The following is a 17,646-nucleotide window of genomic DNA, read 5'->3' on the forward strand; positions in this document are numbered from 1 at the left end:
ATCTTTTATTTTCACAACTAGGTAATTATCACATCATTCAACTTTGCCCTCCAAGATATGTAGAAAATACCCAAATATAGTTGAGAGAGAAAGGGTGATAGCCAAAGTGTATAATCCTTTCCCTTTAAAAAATATGTTTAAATTATGCTTTATGATTTTTTTTAAATTTTAGTGAGGGGGCAGCAAGTGGGGGAGAGGGGCAGAGGGAAAGAGAGAGAATCTTAAGCAGGATTCACACTCAGTTTGGAGCCCAACACAGGTCTGGGTCACATGATCCTACAATCATGACCTGACCCAAAATCAAGAATCTGATGCTCAACTGACTGAGCCACCCAGGTGCTCAATAGTCTCTTTCTCTCTGAATGCTGAATAGTAAATTTTCAACGTGAATGGGGGATAAACATGCATGCATACATACATACATACATACATACATACATACGTATACCACTAAGAAAGCCATGAGTTGTTAGACATGAACTATTTTCCATCATCTTTGTCTTCTAGTTATATTCATGCCTCAAGGTGTTTGTTGATTGCAATGCACGATCTTGCTGTGTGAGGTACAAATTGTTGTGTGATCAGTTTTCCGTGAAAGTCTTTCCTCATATCTGTCTTAACCACAAGATGCAAATGTTGAATTCAAGGATGTAGAGCTAAGAGCCTTCAGGTCCAATAACTGTCAACTAGAAGTTATATTTTCTGTTGGGGAGAAATCCCCATATGATGGCAATGACTTTGCATTGGTAAGGGAAAGAATACTTTCATGCCTTCGTGGTTCTTGCCTTTTTTCTGTCTCACCAAACTCAAGACTCAGGTCATGTGCACGTTTATCAAGAAAACACCTTTTTTTTTCCAGAAAATAAAAACGCCCTGGAAGACAAGTGTGATGCATTGAGGTCTGTGAAAGCCACAAAGGAAGCAAAAGTCAAACAGCTGAAGGAGAAAGCACATAACCTGGAAGAATTCTATGAACAAAGAAAAATGCCTACAAAAAAGTAACATGGGGGCGCTTGGGTGGCTCAGTCGGTTGAACGTCCAAATTCGGCTCAGGTCATGATCTCACGGTCCATGAGTTCAAGCCCCATGTCGGGCTCTGTGTTGACAGTTCAGAGCCTGGAGCTTGCTTTGGATTCTATATCTTCCTCTGGCCCTACCCAACTCGCACTCTGTCTCTATCAAAAAATGAATAAACATTAAAAAAAATTTAGAAAAGTAAGATGTTCATGTGAGAACTGTCACAAGGACCGGATTGTATGGGAGAAGATGGCAGCCAGTAGAGATAATTGTATTTCTTTTGGAACTGTGTCCAGAGTATTTTTGCCCAATGCATTCAGTAGTATTGGACCTTCCCTTCCTACCTTGCTTTCTGTAATGTAACCTGCATTTTCCTTTCTGTCCTAAGTGCTTGCCACACATTGTGTCATGTTTTGGGGGTGGAAGAGGGAAGGTACCATCATTAATAACTTTAATACCTGGATCCACTCTGGATCCACCTACACTGTCCTACAGGTTTCAATCGCATCACACTGTTTTGTCACCCAGCAATTAGGTCATTTTTCTTCAGGACCAGACATGGGTCAAAAATGTGTGGGGAAAAAAAATGAATTATCTTGCTGCAGAAACAATGGAAGTTGCTTTCTGGAAAGTGGGTAGGGGTACAAGCAGTACTGGATCCCTGCATCCATTCTGCCAGTGAGATTGCTCACTGCAGGCCCAATCCCTAAGAAAGTCAAGTTGTTTCCTGTGCCCTGATTTTTTAAGTGTAACTCTTCTGAGTCTTGGCCAAAGCCCGCAGCTTCACTAGGGCTCATCTTTGCTGGCCGCCCCTGAACTACACTTGTTTACTTCTAAGTCTGTGCCCATAAAGTTGTTCAGCTTCTTTGCCATTCAAATGTATGCCCCCCACCTCAATGATGAGTCCTAGGGAGTTTGGGTCCAACTGCCAGGCTGGCTTTGTCCTGGGCTTCCTTCTTCTCCATCTTGGTCTTGTGTGTCTTTGTGGGGTTGTCAGACACTTGGTGCATTCAGTAACATGTTTCCTCCTTTGTACAGTATTTCCTTTTGTTCTCAGGAGGAGATGCGGGACTTTAGAGTCCCTCACTCGTGTTGGAAAATGAAGTCTTCTCTTCCCTGGAGACTCACCTTATATTTGTCCTTCCCACAGCTGGGGCTGGGGTTAGGGCTTGCTCTGTCTCACTGGCATCTTGTTTTTGTTAACTCGTAAGCACTTTCTGTGAGTGGGTGCAGCACCCTGACCACCTCTCTATCTTCAACCCCTTACAACAGAGCCACTACATTACAACCACTCCAGCGAGCATTTGCCGAAGGACTGCCTGAGAGGCCAGAAGGAAATGCATGTGCCTTTCTCTGTCTAGTGCTTTTGTGTCATTTTCTAAGAGATTTTCAATTTTGCATGTGATTCTTGAGTACATCAAGTGTCAAGTTGAAACCATCTCAATCAACACCACAAAGAAAATAGTCTGAGGGTAACACAGCAACCCAGCCTTGCCAAGCATTGCCTTTTGCTGCCTTCATTATCAATGGAATGAGTCTTGTTAAAGTAGATTTGGCTCCATGAAGTTGAGAGTTTTCCACCTGAAATCTCTTTCCTGGAAGTAATCCCAGACTGTGTGACAGTTCATATCATGTTGTACGTCAGGAGATGATGTTGTTCTAAGATTGGCCTTTTGAAGGTGGAGGCAGGGGTTGCAGTCCTGAACTCTAGCGATGTCTGGGAGTGAGCTGCAATGTTAGTGAAACCATAATCTGGAAGGTCGTCTTTCAGGTGATTGCCTGTGTCATGGTACAACTTTTGGACTGAGAATCAGGGCTCCCCACGGAGGTATAAGACTAGTGATGATCCCCTGCTTCATCCTAATGGGTACAGTTGGTCAGATATGGTTTTTCACTCACTGATGAAATGAGTCTTCACCATCTCAAACAAAAGACCAACTCTGGGAAGGCACAAAGTACAATGTTATTTGATGACTTTATGATAAAGGAGAGGAAACGAGAACTAGAAAGACAGTTCCAATAGTAGAGACGTGGCAGCAGACAGAAGTTGAATTTTCTTGAACTTAAATGGGGTGTTCACTTCATTTCTCTGATTGGGTTGTCAGTCTGTGCATTTATGGGAGAAGTGGGGGAAGGGATATTTGCATAGGACTTCAAGAGTGCTGGGAGGTAAAAAGGGAGAACCTCTGGACCTTGTTCCTGACTGTGTATGTATCTTTCCCATCATAGGAAGCTGAAAATGACACTGTGAACTGGTGGCAAAGAAGAATCAGCTGGCAGCTGCAGGTAAAATTTGAAAATAGCTACTTAAGGGGCGCCTGGGTGGCTCAGTCATTTAAGCATCCAACTTCAGCTCAGGTCATAATTTCACAGTCCGGGAGTTTGAGCCCCGTGTCAGGCTCTGTGCTGACAGATCAGAGCCTGGAGCCTGTTTCAGATTCTGTTACATCTCTCTCTGTCCCTCCCCCGCTCATGCATGTGCTCACTCTCTCTCTGTCTCAAAAATAAACATTAGGAAAAAAAAGAAAATAGCTACAGAAGAAATAAACAAGTACAAGTGAGTTCAGCTAGTAATTACCAGCATCTCATGAAACCGCTGTTCATTTTTTGGTTTTTAATCTTTGTGCAGTGTTTAAAGTCAACATATGCATAGAGTATTAACAGATAAAAAAGGTAAGTTTAGAAAGAATAAAACAATTAAGTTTCTAAACATTTGCAGATCTCAAGTAGTGGCCAGACTGTGTGGAAACTTTGTCCATGCTAACATTCCTCGGAGGTGGTGTCAATTGTCATCATATGTAGGAAAGCAGTGTGTCATACAATGAATCATACCCATCAACGTGGTAGTGCCATTTCATGGCCCTCATCTTTGCAACCCTGGGAAACATGGTGAGGATATAAGTTATAGAAGAATAGATCTTTATGATAAAAGACACTTGTCACATGATGAGTTAGAGAAAGATTGAAAATGGGAAGGAATTCTATGAACTCTGAACCCTACAGGCATGGAATAATGAGTAAGGAAAAGATGTAACAATAGCTTTGATCCTACTGGTCATTGATAATCATGTGCAAAGTGTTTCATGTGTAAGAATAAATTGTATCCTGGGACAAATATGAGGTTGTTGGGAAGCGTGGGCAGCTTATTTAAAATCATACCCAATATCGGGCCTTATCTGACAAGAGCAATTGTAACTCACAGGCAACAAATTGAACAAACACGGGAACAGCTGCAGCAGGCAGAGCTCCCCTTTAGATACCAGGTAACCTGAGTTCTGCCTGACATACTGAACCCTTAGCACCTCACGCGGGTGAGTGTAGTGGCCCTTGGAATCCCTGACCACGGGCTTTTCATTGTTGGCTTTTTCAGCTTGCAGTTCATGAGAAGAATGCTCAGGACAACTAGGTAAGTGTTTTCTTGTTTCCTCCTCTTTCTTTGGTGCACAGTGTGGCACCACCTTCCGACTGAAGGTGGATGTGTTTTTTCTCCCCCAGATCAAGACTCAGATCTGGGACAGGGAGATGGCGGAGCAGGGCAGGGAGGTCGCTTACTTGAAATACAGGTGTGGTCATTTGACTTGCGTTTTTATGGGTGTTTCCAGGGATGACGCCTGCACTGTTTGTTGTCTAGTAGACGACGCAGTGTTGCAACTCTTATAGAAGTCCATTATTTTTCTGTATCCAAGACTGGATGGGATGGAAGCAAAGAGGCTGCCTGAGGGATACATGAGGCAGAAACCAATCACTGCAAGAACCCTCCACGGAGAGGTAAGGAGCACGTTGTGATGTGCCACAGTCTAATTTCTGCTGTGCAGCCTGTTCCTGTGTGTGATCATCATGTGGTCTGGAAAGAATCACAAGCAGTAAGGACGGCAGGTGGTCTGAAGGGGTGACAGAAGGGTGTTCTCCTCTGCTGCCGCAGACAGTGAGGCACTTGTCCCTGTGACTGGTGGAGCTCATGCCCCTCCTCTGACGGTGACCCTCCCACCTCCTCTAGCATCCCGGTGTCTGAAGAGCCTGGAAACTTTCTTCCCACCCGGACACAATACGAAGACTTTAGTTTATTTGAGGAGAAGGTCATTTATTCACTAGTTTTAACAGTCTTTCTTTTTGTTTGTTTTGGGAACTGTAGCCCTACATCCCTCATTTCAAGTTCCATAAAGCTTAGCTTAGTCCTCTGATGGTATCAGTGCAACTCTGCAGCTTCACTGCTAACTTCTGACAGTTTTCCTTTTCTCGATAGTGTCAAATTAGTCTTTCCTTATATACTAACTGCTCTCATGTGGAAGGCAGCTTGTAGATAAGCTGGGAGATTGAACAATTTGCCTGAAGCCTGAAGAAATGCACCCTTCTTGAGGACTCATTGAGGATATACACCAAACCAGTATTCTCAATGTTATTCTTTTTTGTTAATTTTATTTATTTTGAGAGACGCATAGACAGAATGCCAAGCAGGCACCACACTGTCAGTGAGGAACCCAATGCTGGGCTTGAATTCACAAGCTGTGAGATCGTGACCTGAGCCAAAATTAAGAGTTGGATGCTGAATCCAAGCATCCTCAGATTAATTCTTGATCTGTAATGGAATCGTGATTTCCCATGATGTATACTGAGAAAACTGTTTTACTGGTGAATTCTAAATTGCTAGTTTGCCTGGCCTGTCCACAGTTATGTGATTAATTATGAAACAACATGAACTAGGGCACCATGAGGTCTTTATCAAGGTGAGGGGATGGTTCTCCCCCTTATCCTTGGGGACCTGACCATAGGGAAAAGTTTAAGATATTTGAGGAATGAGTTGAGGGATTGTTTTCATTCCGCACAGTCCTCTAAAAGCAGAATAAACCTCTGTCCCTTCTAGGGTCTTTAGTAGATCGAGAAACTGCTGAAACCTTTGTGGGTTACAGCGGCTCTGACTGTACCAAGAATGCATACAAGGACAAGGTAAATGCCAGGGCCATTCTCAGTTGTAACTCTTTTGGGAAACCCTCATCTTTATGTACAGCATGCTCCCCTGGCCTTGTCTCATTTTGCGTGTTGTGTGATATGTCTGTTTGTTCTTTCTTTTCCAAATGCACACTCATAACCCAGGAGCCCACAGGCTTCTCAATTTTTAGTCTGTCAGCTTTCTGTGGTAAGTTTAGAAGCCAAAAGCGCTTAGAGACTGAGTACCTTAAGGTTTTTCCATGAGTTTCAGGAAATAATGAGAAGAGGATGACTGCACACTCCAAACAGAGGTCTCCCGGCCTGGGTGATCCCTTCCAGACCTCACCTCTGTGGGAACAGTGTGGCTGCTGTGTCTTCCTTTCTTGATTCTGGCTAGGAGATGAACCTGTTAGAAACGACATCATGACTCCAACTTTTTATTATGTGCCCTGTGCCATTTAGAGTGGTCATAGAGAAAGCCAATGTCATCACCTTTCTGTCTTTGTTGGTAAATGACTTGTCTGGAATCCTCCAGCTATACCTTAGGTAAAAAACAATTTGAACACTGTGTCCTTCAGTTGTGTTTCTATGAGCAGTTTCTGGTTGTGTCCCCAGTCACTGTTAGAGCTGATATAATCTCATGACACATACCAGTTTTATACCAAAACACTTGCATGAAATCTGTTATGTGAATTTCTCCCTCTTTTTTTCCGTTGCACATAACTACTCTGTGTCCTTTAGTATGCTTAAAGTCAGAATTCCCTATGAATTAAGAAGAACACATCTGAACTTTGTAGACATTCACCACAAGTAACTCGTTCTTCACAGAAGACTCTCATTCCCCTGCAAGATTCCAGGCATCCTCCACTCCCCAGAGGTCTCCGAGGCCTTTGACAACACTTCAAGAAGGAAGACTCCTTTCTCAGGGAGAGGACCAGAGGAGGCACAGTGAGGGTCCGGCTGCAGAACGTTTTGCCAGGAGTGGCTGTGATTCCATGAGCAGAATATGAGTCGTTTATTCCCAATCATTTTTTTGTGTGTGTGTGTTCTTAATATAGCAAAAGCAGAGCATCTGGAGTCGCCGTAGAGGAGGGATGCAGGGTGAACCTGGACATCGATGGCTGCCTGTCGGGAGAATGCTACTTCATTAATCTGTAATTACTTCTGTTAACCCTCTAGGACAGGACCCTTGCCATTTTACTTCCGCAGACATGGGCAATGATGTGTGGTGGCAATAGGTTAACCTCTTGCATCTACTACCCCAAGCTGTAGGTGGTATCCAGTGGCAGGGACAGACTTTTCAGGTACTGATGCTACTCTCTTGGATCCTGGTGGTAGAGAGGTGGCAGGTGCTGACACCTTCTTCTCTGGGTTACAGCTGCTTTTGGTATTTGTTCTCTTGTCTGGCATATGGATGTAGCTGTCACTTCTGTTCTGCAGGGAGGTCTGGATCCTGGGGACCTCCTCCGTTAACTGGATGATTCTGCATGCCCTACCCTAGACATGCCCCGCCCCATGGACTATTAGGCACGTCCACCTCCTGAACCTTAGTGGCCCTGAGGCCACCCGGAACCCCTCCACCTGCAACACTTGGTAAGATGATCTAAGCACTAGGATTTGACTCTAAAACACACTCACCTTATTTTGTTGCTGTTAGGTCTTGGGCCAAGGTGCAGAGGCGGTACCACAGACCATTGTGATGCAAGGGGAATGTGTCTGCTGCCATTACCATATTCCTCAAGTTGCTCAGGATCTCATCTTTGTCCTTTCCCCCACCATGGGTTGGTACAGGCATCTCTTGTGGAAAAGGAATGGGGCCGTATGCAGAAAAGCAGACATAGCGCTTCAGCAGAAATGCCCTGTACACAGTCCACTTGCTGGGATCTGTGAGGCATGAGGCACAATGTAACGTACGTCCATCTAGTTGTGCTCACAGCCATCCATAGTTGTTCTATGAGTGATGAATACATCTGAATCAGGGCTTTTAGGAGTCTTCATCAAGTTATAAGGGATGGTTCTTCAAGTTCTTTTTGGGTATCACCGGAGGCATGTGGGACACCCTGTGCATGTAATTTGGGATCTCACTGGGACAAAGAGTTTAAGTTGATGGAAGTATGAGGGGAGGGTTTTTTGTTTTGTTTTTGACCTCCAAACAGTCTACTCAAGTCAGAATAAACCTCCATCTCTTCTAGAGCTTTCTGCAGGTCCAGAAGTAGGTGTCACAACCAAGAGTGACATCGACACTGGCTCTGCCAAAACTACCAAGAAGCACAAAGTAAATACTGTGGCCATTTTCAGTTCTAAGTCTTTACGGACAGCCACATCTTTCTGTACAGGACACTCTCCTGCCATTGTCTCTGGTTTGTGTGAAGTATGGCCTGTCTGCTGTTTTTGTTTTTTTTTTTCCCAAATGCAAAACCTTTACCACCGAGTCTATGGGATTCCCTATTTTCCAGCTGGCATCTCTTTGTGGTAACTTTAGAAGCTAAGCGTGCTTAAGGGTGAGAACCATAGGGCTTTTCCAATGTGTTCCTGGAATAAATCAAGGAGGATGACACCACACTCCACTTGGAAGTCTCCTACCTTGCCTCATTCTTTGTGGATCTCCTCAATGTGGAATCATTGCTCTTGCTGTTTCTTCCTCTCCTGTTTCCTTCTATTGAGGGTTTTAACGTGCTCAGAAAAATCTGTGGGTATCCTTACAATTTGAAAATGCAAACTGCCTTCACTCCAACTTATATTTTTGTATGTGTCATTTACAATGGTCTTAGACAAAGTAAATTTCATACCCATCAGCATTTTGGTAAACATGCTGTCCAGAGTCCCTTCAGGTGTGCCCTGGGCACAAATATCTGAACTATAAGAGGTGGCATATTTGCCATAGAAAACATGCACTGAAACTTAAGTTGTGAAGAGAAAAAATCCAAAATTACCTGTGTGTCAAGTCCCCACGGTGTCCTTCACTTGTGTTCACATGAGCACATTCTCTCGTGTCCTGTGTCACAGGTACAGCTAAAACATGGAAACTTACACCAGACATCAAAGTGCATTTGTGTTAATTTTGTCTTTTAGAATTTCCGCTCATTTTTCCAGAGGACACAATTACCCTGCAAAGTGTACTGCACTTAAGCTGAGAAGTACCTCTGAATTCAAATAAATTAGCTGAACCCAACTAACATGTATAGGCTACCTGTTTCTCTAAGAGCATGCTTTCCCAGGTCCTCTACAGGCCCTCACTGTGCCCATGGATAGCACTTCCAGAGAGGAGGAGATCCCATTGTCGGGACAGTAGTTTGGACACAGGCAGGGGCTTAGAGGCAGAACTTTGAGCCACGAGGGCTATGATTCCATGTGTGGACACTGGCTTTGTCATTCCTTCTCATTCTGTAGTTCTTCACATACACAATAAACAGCCTCTGTGGTGGAGGGGATGAAGGGTGGAGTGTGATCCTGGACATAGTTGACTTCCTATCTGGAATATGCTACTTTGTTAATTTAGTATTCAGCCTATAAATCTTCTAGGAAAAGGACGCTTGCTGTTTCTATGTTTCCAGACACGTGGGGACATTAGTTTACCCCAATCACATCCTCTTCCCACCCCAAAGCTGTAAGTGGAACCCAAAGTATGGGTAGAGATTTTGGCACTGATGCTGCCCTCTTGGAACCTGGTGGTGGGGAAGCTAGTAGGATATGAGCACTGCTGCTTTGGGTTTCCGCTTTTTGCTGGTGTTGGTGCTCGGTTCTGTCCTATGAACATACCTCTCATTTCTTTTCCGCAGGCTATTTTGTATGCAAGAGTCCTGGTCCTTTCCCAGGATTGCCTTGCAGGCTGTACCCTGTGGACCACCCTTCACCTCCAGTCATGGGCTATAGGCCACATCCCCCTCCTCCACCTACTCTATTTGTTAAGATGACCTGAACTGGATGAGTGGCTGGTAAAGTATATTCATCTTCTTCATGATTGACTTTGTGGCAATGATGTAGAGATGGTTGTGAGTCTTGGCAATCCAACTACAAACTGCCTGAGGACACCGTAGCATATCTCAAGTTTCTCAGGACATACATACAATGGGCAGTGTCATGTCCCTGTAATACAGTGAGCTATACGTTTCTCTTGTCAAATGAAAGAGGATTTTTTACACAAAAGCAGACGTATCAGCAGTACTGGGGCGTATGCTGGAGACACAATGTGTTGGGTTCTCTAACTTTTAGAGCATCAGGTGTCCTGTGTGAAAGAAGGACATTCATTAAACGATGCAGACCTTGTGGTCACCATGATGGAAACACCAGTGAAGGATCCAGTGCAAAACCAGGGGAGACTTGAATCATACAGGAATAGAAGGGAAGTTGAGCACAGTAAGCAGAGTTTGAGGAGGTGCAGAGGGGAGGGTGTTGGGGTCAGTGAGATGCAGTTGGAGGTCATTCCTGGCCACAGCCTGAGCAGGGAGTGTGAGGTCCATACGGAGCTGCTATGTGGGACCGCTCTCAGTGCACAATGCACTGTTCATCTCCAAAATGTCAGTGTGTTGCCAAAGTGCACGCAGGTAATCACCTAAAAAGATTCTTGTCTCCCTGGATTTTCCTGAAGGTTCTACATATTTGTGGGGGGAAAAGAGCCCTGGAGATATGGGGAATTTAACTTGTTCTTATGAAAATGTTGTATGCCCAAGTTCATATCCCTCAGTGAGACTAAAAGTGGAGACAGGTTCTAGATCAGCTGAGTCATCCTACAATTCAGGGCTGGCCAGATGCCACGCCTGCTGGACCCCTGTCATCACCCTGACTACAGCTTTGCATCTCCTCAAACTTCTCTCACAATATCCTGAGGCTTTGCCTGTGTTCCTGCTGTCTCAGCCCTAATAACAGTTCTCAGTGGGACCTACACAGAGCCTCAGCTGTGTTCTCTCTGAAAACAGGGGTAATATTTGTTTCTAAGAACAAGAGAAAAAGAAGACATTCAGTGTATAAAGCATCTGCAAAATCTCTGGGAACACGCTTCTCACAGTTTCAGTTAAGATATCTCCACACAATGATCTTCCAAAAAAGATGGTCACAGGAGTTCATTAAACTAGGACTGTTAACAACTCAGCCCAGGGAGTGGGAATCACGGTTTTAAAAAATAAGACAATGTCCCTCGTTTTTCTATTAGAATTCGGGCCCTGCCACACAGTGAAAGAAATCTAATTATGAGAATGTGTACATTCAGAGACCTAGATCTGAAGACAATCATTTTCTATTACACATAATCTCACAGATGCAGCCACACACTACAGTGTTCATCTGAGGCCACAGCCACAGATAAACTACAGAAGACAGAATGCATGTAGGAAAACATAAGATCACAGGGAAATAAACCCAAATCTCTTTGCCTTGTAGGACAACTCTTTTGAAATTTGAAGAGGACTGTGCATGGTGACAGACTATCATGTTTGTATATACATTTTAAGAAGGTGTCAGATCTACCTGAATGCTTTCCATGCCCATCCTGTCCCCTCCACTTTGTCCTTCCTACTGTCCCCTAATCCACCTTTCATCGTTATGTCTCTGTGTCAGCGTCTGCTTCTAGGACCATCTACTCTCACTCCCCATTGGTGCACACAGTGGGGTTCCTGTACACACAGGTAACAAAGTACTGGAAATGGTGGAGGGAGTTTTCTGGGGTGATGGGACCTTCCTATATCTAGGTGCTTATGCTCATTTATTTTGGAAATATTCCCTGAGTCCATGATGCCTTCGGGTCAGATAGGTATCTGTCCTTAGGAAATGGCTGAGATCTAATGGTGGAGAAGGATGAGGGACCAGCAGTGACTGTGGTAGAGGAGTGAGGGTCAGACCCATGCCCAGGATGCCAGGTGTCCACAGACAGCACCACGTGTAGGAGGACTCTGAGGAGCAGAGATTTCTTGATCAGACCCATGGACTACATAATCATCCTGCAGTTTCCTCACTGAGCGATGGCCAGAGCAGAAGGACAGCAGCTGGAGGACACCCTGATCATGGCTGGAGTGGAGCAGTGGGCCTGGGGGATTGAGTCAGGGAAAGGGACAGGCAGAAGGCAGCAACAGGGAGTTTGAGAGACACAGGAAAGAGAAGAGAAGGGACCCTTCTCTGCTGACTTCACCTACATTTCTGTGTGACCAAAATGAGACGCTTGTCTCCCAGGGAAGGGAAGAGTGCTGGCAAAAAGACAGAATGACATACTCAGCTCAAGTGCCCAGGGTATCTGCCTTGCTCTTGAGTACCTAACACAGGAAGCACGTGCTTTCTGTCATGATTGGAACTGCAGCTCGTACCATTTAGTGAAAATCAATCCAATTATGCATCCCTCAGCATTAAAGTACTCCAACAAAATTAAGTGAACAGACTGAAAGATACAACACAGGATAAAGTCCAAAGGTAGAATGACTGCAATACTTTCGGGAATACAGTCTATCAGAAAAGGAGGTAGCTACCCTAGTGCAGGCCTTCAGACACCTGGGCAATATCTGAAAATGTAAAAAACAAAAAAAAAATTCCTTACTCCAAAAGCAACATTAGCGACCCAGAAAACCGCCAGAGGATTAGCAGAACGGAGTCTCCAGAGCCAAGCGCAGACGAGAGGCCCACGGAAGAGGGTAGGAAGGGCGGCGAGGCGGTGCGCGCTCCACGGACCGGCGGGAGGGAGCCGGGGCGGAGGGGCGGCTCGCCGGCCAAGCGGAGCCCCCGAGTCTGGCTGGCAAAAGCGGAGGGGCCTGACGGACTGTGTTCCGACAGCAAGCGCGACTTAGCATCTGGGAGTTCATAAGTTAACAGCTCTGCTCGGAAAGCGGGAAGGCTGGAGGACAAAGGGAGGGAGAGCTGCTGAGCCCCCGGACGGCAGAGCTCAGCTTGGCGGGGAACAAAGGCGCTCGCCAGCGCCATCTCCCCCGCCCATCCCCCAGCCAAAATCCCAAAGAGAACCAGTTCCTGCCAGGGAACTTGCTCGCTCCGCGCAAACACCCAACTCTGTGCTTCTGCGGAACCAAACCTCCGGCAGCGGATCTGACTCCCTCCCGCTGCCACAGGGCCCCTCCTGAAGTGGATCACCTAAGGAGAAGCGAGCTAAGCCTGCCCCTCCAGCCCCCGTGCACCTTGCCTACCCACCCCAGCTAATACGCCAGATCCCCAGCACCACAAGCCTGGCAGTGTGCAAGTAGCCCAGACGGGCCACGCCACCCCCACAGTGAATCCCGCCCCTAGGAGAGGGGAAGAGAAGGCACACACCAGTCTGACTGTGGCCCCAGCGGTGGGCTGGGGGCAGACATCAGGTCGGACTGCGGCCCCGCCCACCAACTCCAGTTATACACCACAGCACAGGGGAAGTGTCCTGCAGGTCCTCACCACTCCAGGGACTATCCAAAATGACCAAACGGAAGAATTCCCCTCAGAAGAATCTCCAGGAAATAACAACAGCTAATGAACTGATCAAAAAGGATTTAAATAATATAACAGAAAGTGAATTTAGAATAATAGTCATAAAATAAATCGCTGGGCTTGAAAACAGTATACAGGACAGCAGAGAATCTCTTGCCACAGAGATCAAGGGTCTAAGGAACAGTCACGAGGAGCTGAAAAACGCTTTAAACGAAATGCAAAACAAAATGGAAACCACGACGGCTCGGCTTGAAGAGGCAGAGGAGAGAATAGGTGAACTAGAAGATAAAGTTATGGAAAAAGAGGAAGCTGAGAGAAAGAGAGATAAAAAAATCCAGGAATATGAGGGGAAAATTAGAGAACTAAGTGATACACTAAAAAGAAATAATATACACATAATTGGTATCCCAGAGGAGGAAGAGAGAGGGAAAGGTGCTGAAGGGGTACTTGAACAAATTATAGCTGAGAACTTCCCTGAACTGGGGAAGGAAAAAGGCATTGAAATCCAAGAGGCACAGAGAACTCCCTTCAGACGTAACTTGAATCGATCTTCTGCACGACATATCATAGTGAAACTTGCAAAATACAAGGATAAAGAGAAAATTCTGAAAGCAGCAAGGGATAAACGTGCCCTCACATATAAAGGGAGACCTATAAGACTCGTGACTGATCTCTCCTTTGAAACCTGGCAGGCCAGAAAGGCTTGGCACGATATCTACAGTGTGCTAAACAGGAAAAATATGCAGCCGAGAATCCTTTATCCAGCAAGTCTGTCATTTAGAATAGAAGGAGAGATAAAGGTCTTCCCAAACAAACAAAAACTGAAGGAATTTGTCACCACGAAACCAGCCCTACAAGAGATCCTAAGGGGGATCCTGTGAGACAAAGTACCAGAGACATCACTACAAGCATAAAACATACAGACATCACAATGACTCTAAACCCGTATCTTTCTATAATAACACTGAATGTAAATGGATTAAATGCGCCAATTAAAAGACATAGGGTATCAGAATGGATAAAAAAACAAGACCCATCTATTTGCTGTCTACAAGAGACTCATTTTAGATCTGAGGACACCTTTAGATTGAGAGTGAGGGGATGGAGAACTATTTATCATGCTACTGGAAGCCAAAAGAAAGCTGGAGTAGCCATACTTATATCAGACAAACTAGACTTTAAATTAAAGGCTGTAACAAGAGATGAAGAAGGGCATTATATAATAATCACAGGGTCTATCCACCAGGAAGAGCTAACTATTATAAATGTCTATGCGCCAAATACCGGAGCCCCCAGATATATAAAACAATTACTCATAAACATAAGCAACCTTATTGATAAGAATGTGGTAATTGCAGGGGACTTTAACACCCCACTTACAGAAATGGATAGATCATCTAGACACACGGTCAATAAAGAAACAAGGGCCCTGAATGATACATTGGATCAGATGGACTTGACAGATATATTTAGAACTCTGCATCCCAAAGCAACAGAATATACTTTCTTCTCGAGTGCACATGGAACATTCTCCAAGATAGATCATATACTGGGTCACAAAACAGCCCTTCATAAGTTTACAAGAATTGAAATTATACCATGCATACTTTCAGACCACAATGCTATGAAGCTTGAAATCAACCACAGGAAAAAGTCTGGAAAACCTCCAAAAGCGTGGAGGTTAAAGAACACCCTACTAACGAATGAGTGGGTCAACCAGGCAATTAGAGAAGAAATTAAAAAATATATGGAAACAAACGAAAATGAAAATACAACAATCCAAACGCTTTGGGACGCAGCGAAGGCAGTCCTGAGAGGAAAATACATTGCAATCCAGGCCTATCTCAAGAAACAAGAAAAATCCCAAATACAAAATCTAACAGCACACCTAAAGGAAATAGAAGCAGAACAGCAAAGGCAGCCTAAACCCAGCAGAAGAAGAGAAATAATAAAGATCAGAGCAGAAATAAACAATATAGAATCTAAAAAAACTGTAGAGCAGATCAACGAAACCAAGAGTTGGTTTTTTGAAAAAATAAACAAAATTGACAAACCTCTAGCCAGGCTTCTCAAAAAGAAAAGGGAGATGACCCAAATAGATAAAATCATGAATGAAAATGGAATTATTACAACCAATCCCTCAGAGATACAAACAATTATCAGGGAATACTATGAAAAATTATATGCCAACAAATTGGACAACCTGGAAGAAATGGACAAATTCCTAAACACCCACACTCTTCCAAAACTCAATCAGGAGAAAATAGAAAGCTTGAACAGACCCATAACCAGCGAAGAAATTGAATCGGTTATCAAAAATCTCCCAACAAATAAGAGTCCAGGACCAGATGGCTTCCCAGGGGAGTTCTACCAGACGTTTAAAGCAGAGATAATACCTATCCTTCTCAAGCTATTCCAAGAAATAGAAAGGGAAGGAAAACTTCCAGACTCATTCTATGAAGCCAGTATTACTTTGATTCCTAAACCAGACAGAGACCCAGTAAAAAAAGAGAACTACAGGCCAATATCTCTGATGAATATGGATGCAAAAATTCTCAATAAGATACTAGCAAATCGAATTCAACAGCATATAAAAAGAATTATTCACCATGATCAGGTGGGATTCATTCCTGGGATGCAGGGCTGGTTCAACATTCGCAAATCGATCAACGTGATACATCACATTAACAAAAAAAAAAAGAACCATATGATCCTGTCAATCGATGCAGAAAAGGCCTTTGACAAAATCCAGCACCCTTTCTTAATAAAAACCCTTGAGAAAGTCGGGATAGAAGGAACATACTTAAAGATCATAAAGGCCATTTATGAAAAGCCCACAGCTAACATCATCCTCAACGGGGAAAAACTGAGAGCTTTTTCCCTGAGATCAGGAACACGACAGGGATGCCCACTCTCACCGCTGTTGTTTAATATAGTGCTGGAAGTGCTAGCATCAGCAATCAGACAACAAAAGGAAATCAAAGGCATCAAAATTGGCAAAGATGAAGTCAAGCTTTCGCTTTTTGCAGATGACATGATATTATACATGGAAAATCCGATAGACTCCACCAAAAGTCTGCTAGAACTGATACATGAATTCAGCAAAGTTGCAGGATACAAAATCAATGTGCAGAAATCAGTTGCATTCTTATACACTAACAATGAAGCAACAGAAAGACAAATGAAGAAACTGATCCCATTCACAATTGCACCAAGAAGCATAAAATACCTAGGAATAAATCTAACCAAAGATGTAAAAGATCTGTATGCTGAAAACTATAGAAAGCTTATGCAGGTAATTGAAGAAGATATAAAGAAATGGAAAGACATTCCCTGCTCATGGATTGGAAGAATAAATATTGTCAAAATGTCAATACTACCCAAAGCTATCTACACATTCAATGCAATCCCAATCAAAATTGCACCAGCATTCTTCTCGAAACTAGAACAAGCAATCCTAAAATTCATATGGAACCACAAAAGGCCCCGAATAGCCAAAGTAATTTTGAAGAAGAAGACCAAAGCAGGAGGCATCACAATCCCAGACTTTAGCCTCGACTACAAAGCTGTAATCATCAAGACAGCATGGTATTGGCATAAAAACAGACACATAGACCAATGGAATAGAATAGAAACCCCAGAACTAGACCCACAAACGTATGGCCAACTCATCTTTGACAAAGCAGGAAAGAACATCCAATGGAAAAAAGACAGTCTCTTTAACAAATGGTGCTGGGAGAACTGGACAGCAACATGCAGAAGGTTGAAACTAGACCACTTTCTCACACCATTCACAAAAATAAACTCAAAATGGATAAAGGACCTGAATGTGAGACAGGAAACCATCAAAACCTTAGAGGAGAAAGCAGGAAAAGACCTCTCTGACCTCAGCTGTAGCAATCTCTTACTCGGCACATCCCCAAAGGCAAGGGAATTAAAAGCAAAAGTGGATTACTGGGACCGTATGAAGATAAAAAGCTTCTGCACAGCAAAGGAAACAACCAACAAAACTAAAAGGCAACCAACGGAATGGGAAAAGATATTTGCAAATGGCACATCAGAAAAAGGGCTAGTATCCAAAATCTATAAAGAGCTCATCAAACTCCACACCCGAAAAACAAATAACCCAGTGAAGAAATGGGCAGAAAACATGAATAGACACTTCTCTAAAGAAGACATCCGGATGGCCAACAGGCACATGAAAAGATGTTCAACGTCGCTCCTTATCAGGGAAATACAAATCAAAACCACACTCAGATATCACCTCACGCCAGTCAGAGTGGCCAAAATGAAGAAATCAGGAGACTATAG

General features: G+C 44.0%; 3 long non-coding RNA genes across 3 annotated transcripts in view; 2 read left to right on the forward strand and 1 right to left on the reverse strand.

The window, feature by feature from the left end:
* The first annotated feature begins 863 nt into the window (after positions 1-863).
* Positions 864-4,603, forward strand: LOC144614017 (uncharacterized). Its single transcript, XR_013551559.2, has 4 exons — positions 864-998; positions 3,247-3,303; positions 4,220-4,423; positions 4,513-4,603. It is a non-coding gene; the product is annotated as an uncharacterized LOC144614017 (long non-coding RNA).
* Positions 4,604-4,694: 91 nt separating this feature from the next.
* Positions 4,695-11,523, forward strand: LOC144614016 (uncharacterized). The gene is made up of 4 exons (XR_013551558.2): positions 4,695-4,785; positions 7,384-7,536; positions 9,723-9,878; positions 11,320-11,523. It is a non-coding gene; the product is annotated as an uncharacterized LOC144614016 (long non-coding RNA).
* Positions 6,236-17,646, reverse strand: part of LOC144614015 (uncharacterized) — a 38,488-nt gene continuing 27,077 nt past the window's right edge. Inside the window, exons 4-7 of the long non-coding RNA XR_014135913.1 lie at positions 8,877-8,969; positions 8,733-8,795; positions 7,582-8,630; positions 6,236-7,068 (exon numbers count right to left, since the gene is read on the reverse strand). This is a non-coding gene — a long non-coding RNA (uncharacterized LOC144614015). The remainder of the gene's footprint in view (positions 7,069-7,581; positions 8,631-8,732; positions 8,796-8,876; positions 8,970-17,646) is intronic.

This window comes from Panthera onca, chromosome D4 (genome assembly GCF_046562875.1).
Source record: "Panthera onca isolate mPanOnc1 chromosome D4, mPanOnc1 haplotype 2, whole genome shotgun sequence".
NCBI lineage: Eukaryota > Metazoa > Chordata > Mammalia > Carnivora > Felidae > Panthera > Panthera onca.